This window comes from Andrographis paniculata, unplaced genomic scaffold (assembly GCF_009805555.1).
Source record: "Andrographis paniculata isolate CXL003 unplaced genomic scaffold, ASM980555v1 Contig34END, whole genome shotgun sequence".
In the NCBI taxonomy this organism is placed as follows: Eukaryota; Viridiplantae; Streptophyta; class Magnoliopsida; order Lamiales; family Acanthaceae; genus Andrographis; species Andrographis paniculata.
In genome coordinates this window covers 1,961,819-1,970,698 of record NW_026137567.1, presented here as the reverse complement: position 1 = coordinate 1,970,698, position 8,880 = coordinate 1,961,819, and positions in this window count along the sequence as shown.

The window sequence follows — 8,880 nt, the reverse complement described above, 5'->3', positions numbered from 1 at the left end:
TTTATAAAAACTATGTGCAAAAAGCAAATGAATATTTCTTTATGGGACGGAGGGAGTATTTGAAATAAATAAATAAAAATATATATCTTCGATTAAAAATACATAAAAATAAATTATTTTATAATTATAATTTTATTGTTAATAATTTATCAAAGAAAACTTGCAAAAGAAAAATTGATCATATTAACTATAAAAATACATAGTAAATTATCTATACAAAGTAGATACTAAAAATAAAAGCTATAAGATTAAAGTAAATTTAAAAATACATAGTAAATTATCTATACAAAGTAGATACTAAAAATAAAAGCTATAAGATTAAAGTAAATTTTTATTATATTTTTTAAAATTTATTGTACACAATTATAATATTTTACCTAGAATGGGGGAAATTGAGTAAAAAATGTGAAATGTTAATTTTTTTTTTTTATATAAATTTTGAATTATTATATTATATGATATGTTCTACGTAATCTATCAAATATTATTTTTAATAAATCAATAACATTTTCCATAAAGTCACCTAAATATAATAATAAATTAGTAAAAAATACAATAGTTTATAGTAATTAATAAAAAAATATATAAAGCAAACTTATAAAGATATAGATAAAATAAAATTATAATATCAAACTATCAATATTTATAACTACAATTGGAAGCATCTGCATAAAAAAAATAGCCAAGAAAAAATAATTTAGTAAATAGAAAAAAAATAACTAAGAGATTAGAGAAAAAAAACTCAAACAAATATAATATTGATTGGTGAAGATGACGACAGTATCTTCTAGCACTGGTGGATCTCACATTCTCTTTAGAAGTTCACCTTACAAAATCTATACTGCATAAAAAATAGCCAAAAAAGATAATTTAGTGAATAGAAAAAAATAAAATTAAGAGATTAGAGAGGAAAAACAAATGAGATATATCTACTGTGATATTCTTCTTGAGTAGTGCAGATTTGTATATACCGTGATCTTCTCCTTTGAAGATTTTTTTTTTAAAAATTAAATCTAAAACCATTCACTACCCGTAATTATAAAACTGTTAAACACTGATTTCAAAAGAAAAACTACCTATACTTTTTCCTCTAAAAAAACTTATAAGTAAAACAAATAATTTATAAAATCCAAACAATGAAAAGTCAGAAATTTGAAGTGTGGAGTCTACACCCTTTGCTATAGTTATATATAGAATATAGGATTTTAAATAGTGAGGCCCACCAAAAAAATTATTAAAAAAACTTCCGCATCCTCACATGACAACACATAATCAATGGTGAATATATATATATATATATATATTAGATTAGATGGCAAGTAGAATGAATGTAATAGCATTAAATATTTAAAATGAATAATAATAATAATAATAATAATAATAATAATAGTTTCACTTTTGATTTAAAAATAAAAATAAATTTATATATATTTGGTGACTTTGATGTAAACTCATGTCAGATTAAATATATTTAAATTCAGTCTCTACGAGTTACTTCAAAACACTGCACATTCTACTTTTGTAAAATGTTTACATGTAGATTTCTACTACCCATTTTGTCCCTGAAATAATGAGTTTATATAACGAATATATTATATACTTCCGCCGCTGAGTTTACATAAACCTACATTCTCTATTTACGCACTCTACAATTATCGTGTTATACAAATTTAATTGCAAAGTAATGTACCTTGATTTATTATTTATATACTATAATATGTTACAAAAATAACACACATAAAAATAACTGAACCAAAAAATTACATACGATCTCAATCACTTTCTTTTTAAAAAAATCTTTCTCCTCTCACTTTCAGGTTGTCGCCTCCAACCGTCATCCTTGAAATCATCACCGCTACTGCATTGAAATTTTATTTTATTTTATATCAAAGACCAACCGAGAGGATAAAACAAAAGTGTACAGTCTGCTCGAAATATTGAAGAGGATTTCATCTCCCAAACGAAGTTCAAGAACTAAGTTAAAGTTTTTGTATTTGGTAAAATCGATATTTTAGTTTTGTGTTTTTTATTTCGTGGTATTCTTTAATAACTATGTCATGTGCCTCTATATGGTTTGTACAATATTAGGTGTCAATTGAGCTTACTTCGACATCGTAACCCACCATCATTTCAAATATAGGTTATTTTGATGTGTTTTAAAATGTAAATAACTTTATTGTATATAAAATTAACTTTATTTTCTTGTTATTAGGTTTAATTTTTTCATAAAATGGTTGCGATATGAGGTGGGCAAATACCGTTGGTGTCAATTTCTTATATGGAGTGACTTCCTTTAAGTACTGAAGGTGTTTGTTGATATTCAGTCACATTGTTGGTTGTTCATGTATTTATTTTGTCGATTTATAGAAATTCTGTTTGTTTTTACTAGTGTGCGTTAATGCCTCCAAATACTTTTGGTTATAACAAATGGTATATAATGTGTGCTCTGGTTTTGAAATGACGTTCTTCTACAAGAAAGTTACGTACCTATATAGTTATGTCATAAATATGTATCAATGATGTATATATTTTTTCAGACTGATGTCTTTGTTTTAATATTGTCAGGTCCAAGGTGAAAGACATGATTGTGGGTCACTAGTATGTATATTATCTGAGAGTTAAGCTTTATATAACACGAAAACTTACCCGCTTAGCAGATGAGATACCGAATTCGACGATGTCAAAACATGTCGAACAAAATTTATTGTGAAAATTTTATCAGAAGACCCTGTAAAGGTTGTCTAATACTACCTCTGTCTGGTTCTAAGGATCTCATTTACTTTTTGTGTGTTGATCTTTGAGTATTAATTATTATATCAAAACGTAATACAAATTAAGAAAAAATTGCAAAAATACTTTCATTAGTGTCTTATAATACTAATAGAAGCACATTTTTACAAAAAATTATACAAATATAAGGATATTTTTAATGTTAAGTACAATGACGTAAAAGGTAAATGTGACCCTTAGAGGCGGACGGAGGAAGTATCATTTATCAGATTAAGACCCTGTAAAGGCTGTCTAATACTCCCTCCGTCTAGCTACAAAGTATATATATTTCTATTTTGGGACGTCCAATTACAAAGTAACAATTTCATTAAATACTCCACTTTTTCCACAATTACTCTTACTTTACATCACATCATTACTTTTATACAAAAAAGTAAAGAAAAAAATGTCATTACACTACTTTTACCTACCCACTATAGTTAAAATACTATTATTTCTTAAACTCCATGCCAAAAGTAAATGTATACTTCTTGCTTGAACGGAGGGAGTATCATTTATTAGATTTATATGTTAATTTTTATGCGTGATTGAGAACAATTGAGGTTTGAAGCATATGATTGCCAAATTGGGGTAATAAGTCACTAATGTTATGTTTTGTCAAAACTTTTAAGGATTATCATAGTTTTTAATTTAACAAATGACATATGTGGTTTTCCATAAGTATGGACTTTTGTATTAGAGATACGTATACACATAATTAAGAAATATACTTCGGTGTGTAAAATTTTATGGTTGGGTGTGAAGAAACCCCTAAATTTGAACAATATACCCCTAATGAAGACATATAGTCATCCGTTAATTAACTTACATACTTCTGACACAATTGCATGTACTCTTATTATTGAATAGATTTCGTAAGTAACTATGCGTATTCAACATGTAGGGAAAATATGTGCACTCACCATATTGTTCTGAAAGCACCGATTGACACGTTCAATGTACACCCCAATAACTAAGACTTATAGTATGGACAATCCTAATATGTCTCATGTATAATATTTATTCATAATACATTGTAACACATTTGTTCGTTGGTGATGTTTTTCATAATTTACAAAATGCTGACATTGACAAAGCCAATAAATAGTCTAAAGACGGAAACATTTAATCAGTTATCCACTAACTCATCGATATCTCTTACCACGATCCACAACATCATATGTTACATCAAATTTGTTTTATGTGATATTCTCGTACACCCATGAATACATAAACAAATTATTCAAATGATCGTTTCGATAGTATTGGTTTATAGAAACCAATATTCGACGAAATTGCAATGATCTATTCAACTCATAGCCATGTAAGCCAGTCACAACCATCCATGGGTGTCAAGAGACCTTTAAGTGAAAGTTATATACCTCCAATGATGATATTTATTCATTTATTTCACTAAGTTACATACTTTTGAATTGATTTAATGTACTTGTATTGAGGAATATGTTTTATAAGTAATTATATATATATATATATTTGACGTATATTGAGAAGATTTATACTCACCAAATTGTTTTGAAAGCAATGATGAATACGTTTTATGCATACATCATTAACTAATATGTTTCTTATAGTGTGAAAATGTTCAATTTGTCACATGTGTAACATTATTTTTTCTATATTTTCTAAAATATCTTTTCTCCTATTGGGAGTTTCTTCCTACTCTTGAAATGCTTGCATGGACAATCATAATACAAAGAACATCATATATGATCAGTTATGAGTTAATTCTAAAATATCTATTATTATGATTCACCAAATGATATGTTATGTGATACTTATTTTAAGTAACATTTTCATTTACCTTTGAATACATGGTTAGGTGATCTCAAAGGTCCTTTCAAAAGTATTTGTTGATGCATACTAACATCTAATAAAGTGAGAGTGATGAAATCATCTTACAATCGCCTGATCCAACAATAATCAATGACAAATCTTCGATAGATACTCAATACCATTGTTCACAAAAAATTATACCTGTATATGAATATGAATGCTTTCATACACAATTACACAAATTTTAATTGGATATGCATACCTTTGGGTATAATGAATATATCCCAGGAATGTAAAAATATACTCATATTTTCATTGTAACAACTCTGTCGAAAAAGTTAAATACCTGTATAAATAAATGTGATTTATGTTAAGGTAATTTCAGGTAAACGATGGGGGTACATTATGGGTCATAGTATACCATAACGAGTACTTGTGGCCTCCACAATAAATATTATATGCGGTTCAAAATCCTTTCGTATGGGAGCATAACCGGCTTTGTTCAAAATAAACATCAATTGTTTTTTTTTTGTTGTGCATTGGATATCTCCGCACTACCTATAAGGATTCTAATTACCTTATTATACATGTCATAATAAAATGACATATGTATTCAACACATATGTGAGTGTGGAAGTTGTCCACTGGGTGTCAGAGATAGGATGTGTGGTGGGCTCCGGAAAATAAGGCGAGGATGGACTTTAGAAGTCCCGAGTATCTTTGAAAAAATGTACTATTTCCAATTAGATCAACTATCAACGTAAATAATGGAATCTAACTTCCAGCAAAATCATTCTCAATTTTCACATTTTCGGCATACCTCACTGTATAGCAGTAAAAATTTAATATTATTCAATATGCAAGTATATAAATAAATATCAAAGTTCATAAACAAATAGTCATGATATATATCAATAAAACCAAGGTATTGACGTTGAAAACATAAAATTCTGCACGCCCGAAACATAAAATAGGCATTGAAAACGTAGTGTTTCTGCATCCACTTCACAATCCACTATTTTGTCTATATTAAAAAAATATAATATCTTCAAGAACCAAACAAGAACATTGATCGATTACAAAAATTATTTTCAAGAATAGTTACTTATAATATCAAATAATGATGAAGATGATCAATCGTACTTGAATTTCGGTCTACGTCTTTAACTGAACGTAGATGAGAACAGTCGTAAGTCCTAACAACACCACCCTAATAAACCAACGATATTATCACATCAAAAGAGCATTTGGAATCGAACCTTCGCATTACACGTTTCTCCCTTACGCGAAATAAACCTAAAGATTGGGTTTTCAATTCGAAATTCATCACAGATTTTCCATCAATCACAGAATCTAATGCTCCCGAGTGATGTAGGGCTTGACTTCACTACCTTGGATTGCCGCAAAAGTTTGATCAAAATTATTCTCCGTGTCACCTATTGGATTGCCGAAAATGCGATATTCACTTCGTCGGAAATACAATGTTGTAAATTCATTTCTCTTGCGCGCAAAATAAACCGATGCAAGAATGTAGGTTGAAAAATAAAGGTAAAAAGGGAATTGGGATTGAATAAGGGTATAAATGGAAATTGGTAAGTGGTAGGAAGCAAATCTCAATCATTTTTATAAAAGAATTAGTACAGTCTAGTCTAATGCAATTATATAAGTGTAAGGACTGAACTTAAATGATAAATATGACATATGTATTTAAATTTAATTAGCCGTATATTTTATCAATTTTTTAGCATTATTTATTAATAGTAAAAAAAAAATTATATGTAGCTTGTATGATATGCTTCTTACATTTCAAATTATTTGTTAATTTTATTTTTTAACATCAACTTTTTAGCTATTATGATTTGGATAAATCATATTATGTTTTATTCTTACTTTTTTTTTATTAAATTTTTTCTACAATTATTTATAAAATATAAAAAATGATATGTAAATAAAAAATATATAAATATTCAATGTGTTCTTACTAAATAACGCATTTTTTCAAAAATATATATATTTTGTAAAAAATTAATATATTTTTTTATTGAACAAATAAACCCTTATTATTATATATATATATATAGGATGCTTGTGGTGCCACACAAATTCAAATTTATATATAAAAAAATGTTATATTTTTATTATAATCTTTTGAGGCAATAAATGAATAATCAAAATATTTTTAATATATAAAAAATATTATCAAACTTTAGGGATAAAATATACTAAGGGTGTGTTTGTTTGGGGGTTTGGATTTTGAATTGGGATTTGAATAGTAAAAATTTTGAATTTGAATAGTTGTATGATGTGATATAAATAGGGTTTGATATGATGTTTTGAATGTAAAATTGATTTTTAGTATAATATAAAAAATGAAAAATAGGTGTTTGATTTGATGTTTTTGGGGGAAAAAAATTGGATGAATAGTGAAAATCTACCAAAATCCTTCAAACAAAATGAATAAATTATTTTTAGAAAATTATTTCATTAAATTATATAAAAAAATTTAAAAATAAAATAGTGATATATTTTATTCAGGAAATGTTTGACTCAATAATTATTATTTTTTTAAATAACTTTAATTAATATTTCTATTAAAAATATGATATATTTATATTATACAATCATTTTTAAAGAAATACATTATAAAATTAAATTTAAAAAGTTACTAATAAAAATTAAGAATTTTTCTTAAAACACGAATAATTAAATATTAATAAATATATTTATGCAAATATTAATTTTGATATAACTTTCCCAAAAAGTGAATACAAATATTTTCTATATTATATATTTATGAAGAATGTAAATAAATGTTATAGATTAATTTCATAATATATAGTACTCTATCCGTCCCTTTTGAAATGGGTTCTTTGGAGTTTTGCGGTAGATTAAGAAATAATAATATTTTATTGATTAGAGGAGGTGTATGAAATTTTGAAATTTTTGCCCTTTGATCTTACATAAAAAAAATAAGTACATGTGTAATTATATTTTTGTAATTTAAATAAAAATTAAGAGTATTTTAGTATTAGTATATGATTATTTTTATTAAAAATAATAAAGAGATACTTTAAAGTAGGACATATAAAAATAATAAAAAAAAAAGTAAATTAAATTGAGACATAGGAAGTATTTACAGAAATGATTAGTGCAATTGTATTTTGAGATGTATTAGTATTTTTTATATAAAATTTAACCTAAATATTATTTTTCTTTAATCTATTAATTGTCTACCATTTTAATAATCATATGGTCATAGAAAAAAAAACAAAAATGAACAATAAAAAATGCATTAATTATTTAATTTTGCACTATCCAACCAGTCTTCATCATAATCTATTTTATTATATCTATATACTAAATGTAATATCATTATATAATAGAACTAATAAATTTAATATTGTTTTGTAAAATAATTACTATAATATAGTTCCGTCTATTAAATTCTTAGGATAATAAACAGAGATAAAAATAAATAATTAAGTAAAAGGTTACTTATATCATTTTAGGTAGCCTGGTTAAGATATATACACAATAAAATAGCGTAAAATCTCCCTGGTTTTACAAAATCGCTGAAAACTCCATCTGCTTCTAAAATCTCATAAAATTTACATGTGGTTTCAAAATTGTTGCATACTCGTCCCTCCTTCAAAATAACATTAACGGCGTTAAACCTTGCACGTAATGGACCGTTATACCCTTATGTGTACTTTTACTCTTTTACTTGGAAGATAGGTTTCCTATCGTGATTTCATTGCACCCATTCGCACCTCTTTGATCGACGCCCAGGTCCGCATCACTCTCAACGCTTGGGTCCGCCTCGCTCTCAACGCCGTTGTTCGCACTTGACGGCGACGCTTGCCCCCACAACCATCGATTGCGTCCCTGTTCCATCTGCGTTTTGACCATCGACGCCCAAATCTAGGGCTTGAAAATCGGGTTTAGGGCATCGACTGTCTTCTTGGGTATAATTCCTATAATGTGAGTAGGAACACATATTCTTGCACAAAAAAAAAAGATTTTAGTATCATTCGCCGTTCCTTTAGCGATGACTCGGGGGCAATATCTGCTTGGGCACACAATTTTTTGCTTGCGCCACAGTATGCAAATACAACCTGGGAAGTAGTTGTATTTTGCACGTTGATCGTGGACTTAATCCGCCGGTTCTGAAGCAGATGTATTATTGTTTGGCGGCCTTAAGGGACGGATTCAAGGCGGGTTATCAAACGATCATTGGGTTGGACGGATGTTTTCATAAGGGGTTTTACAAGGGGCAGCTTCTCACGGCTATCGGTCGAGATCCGAATGAGAATATCT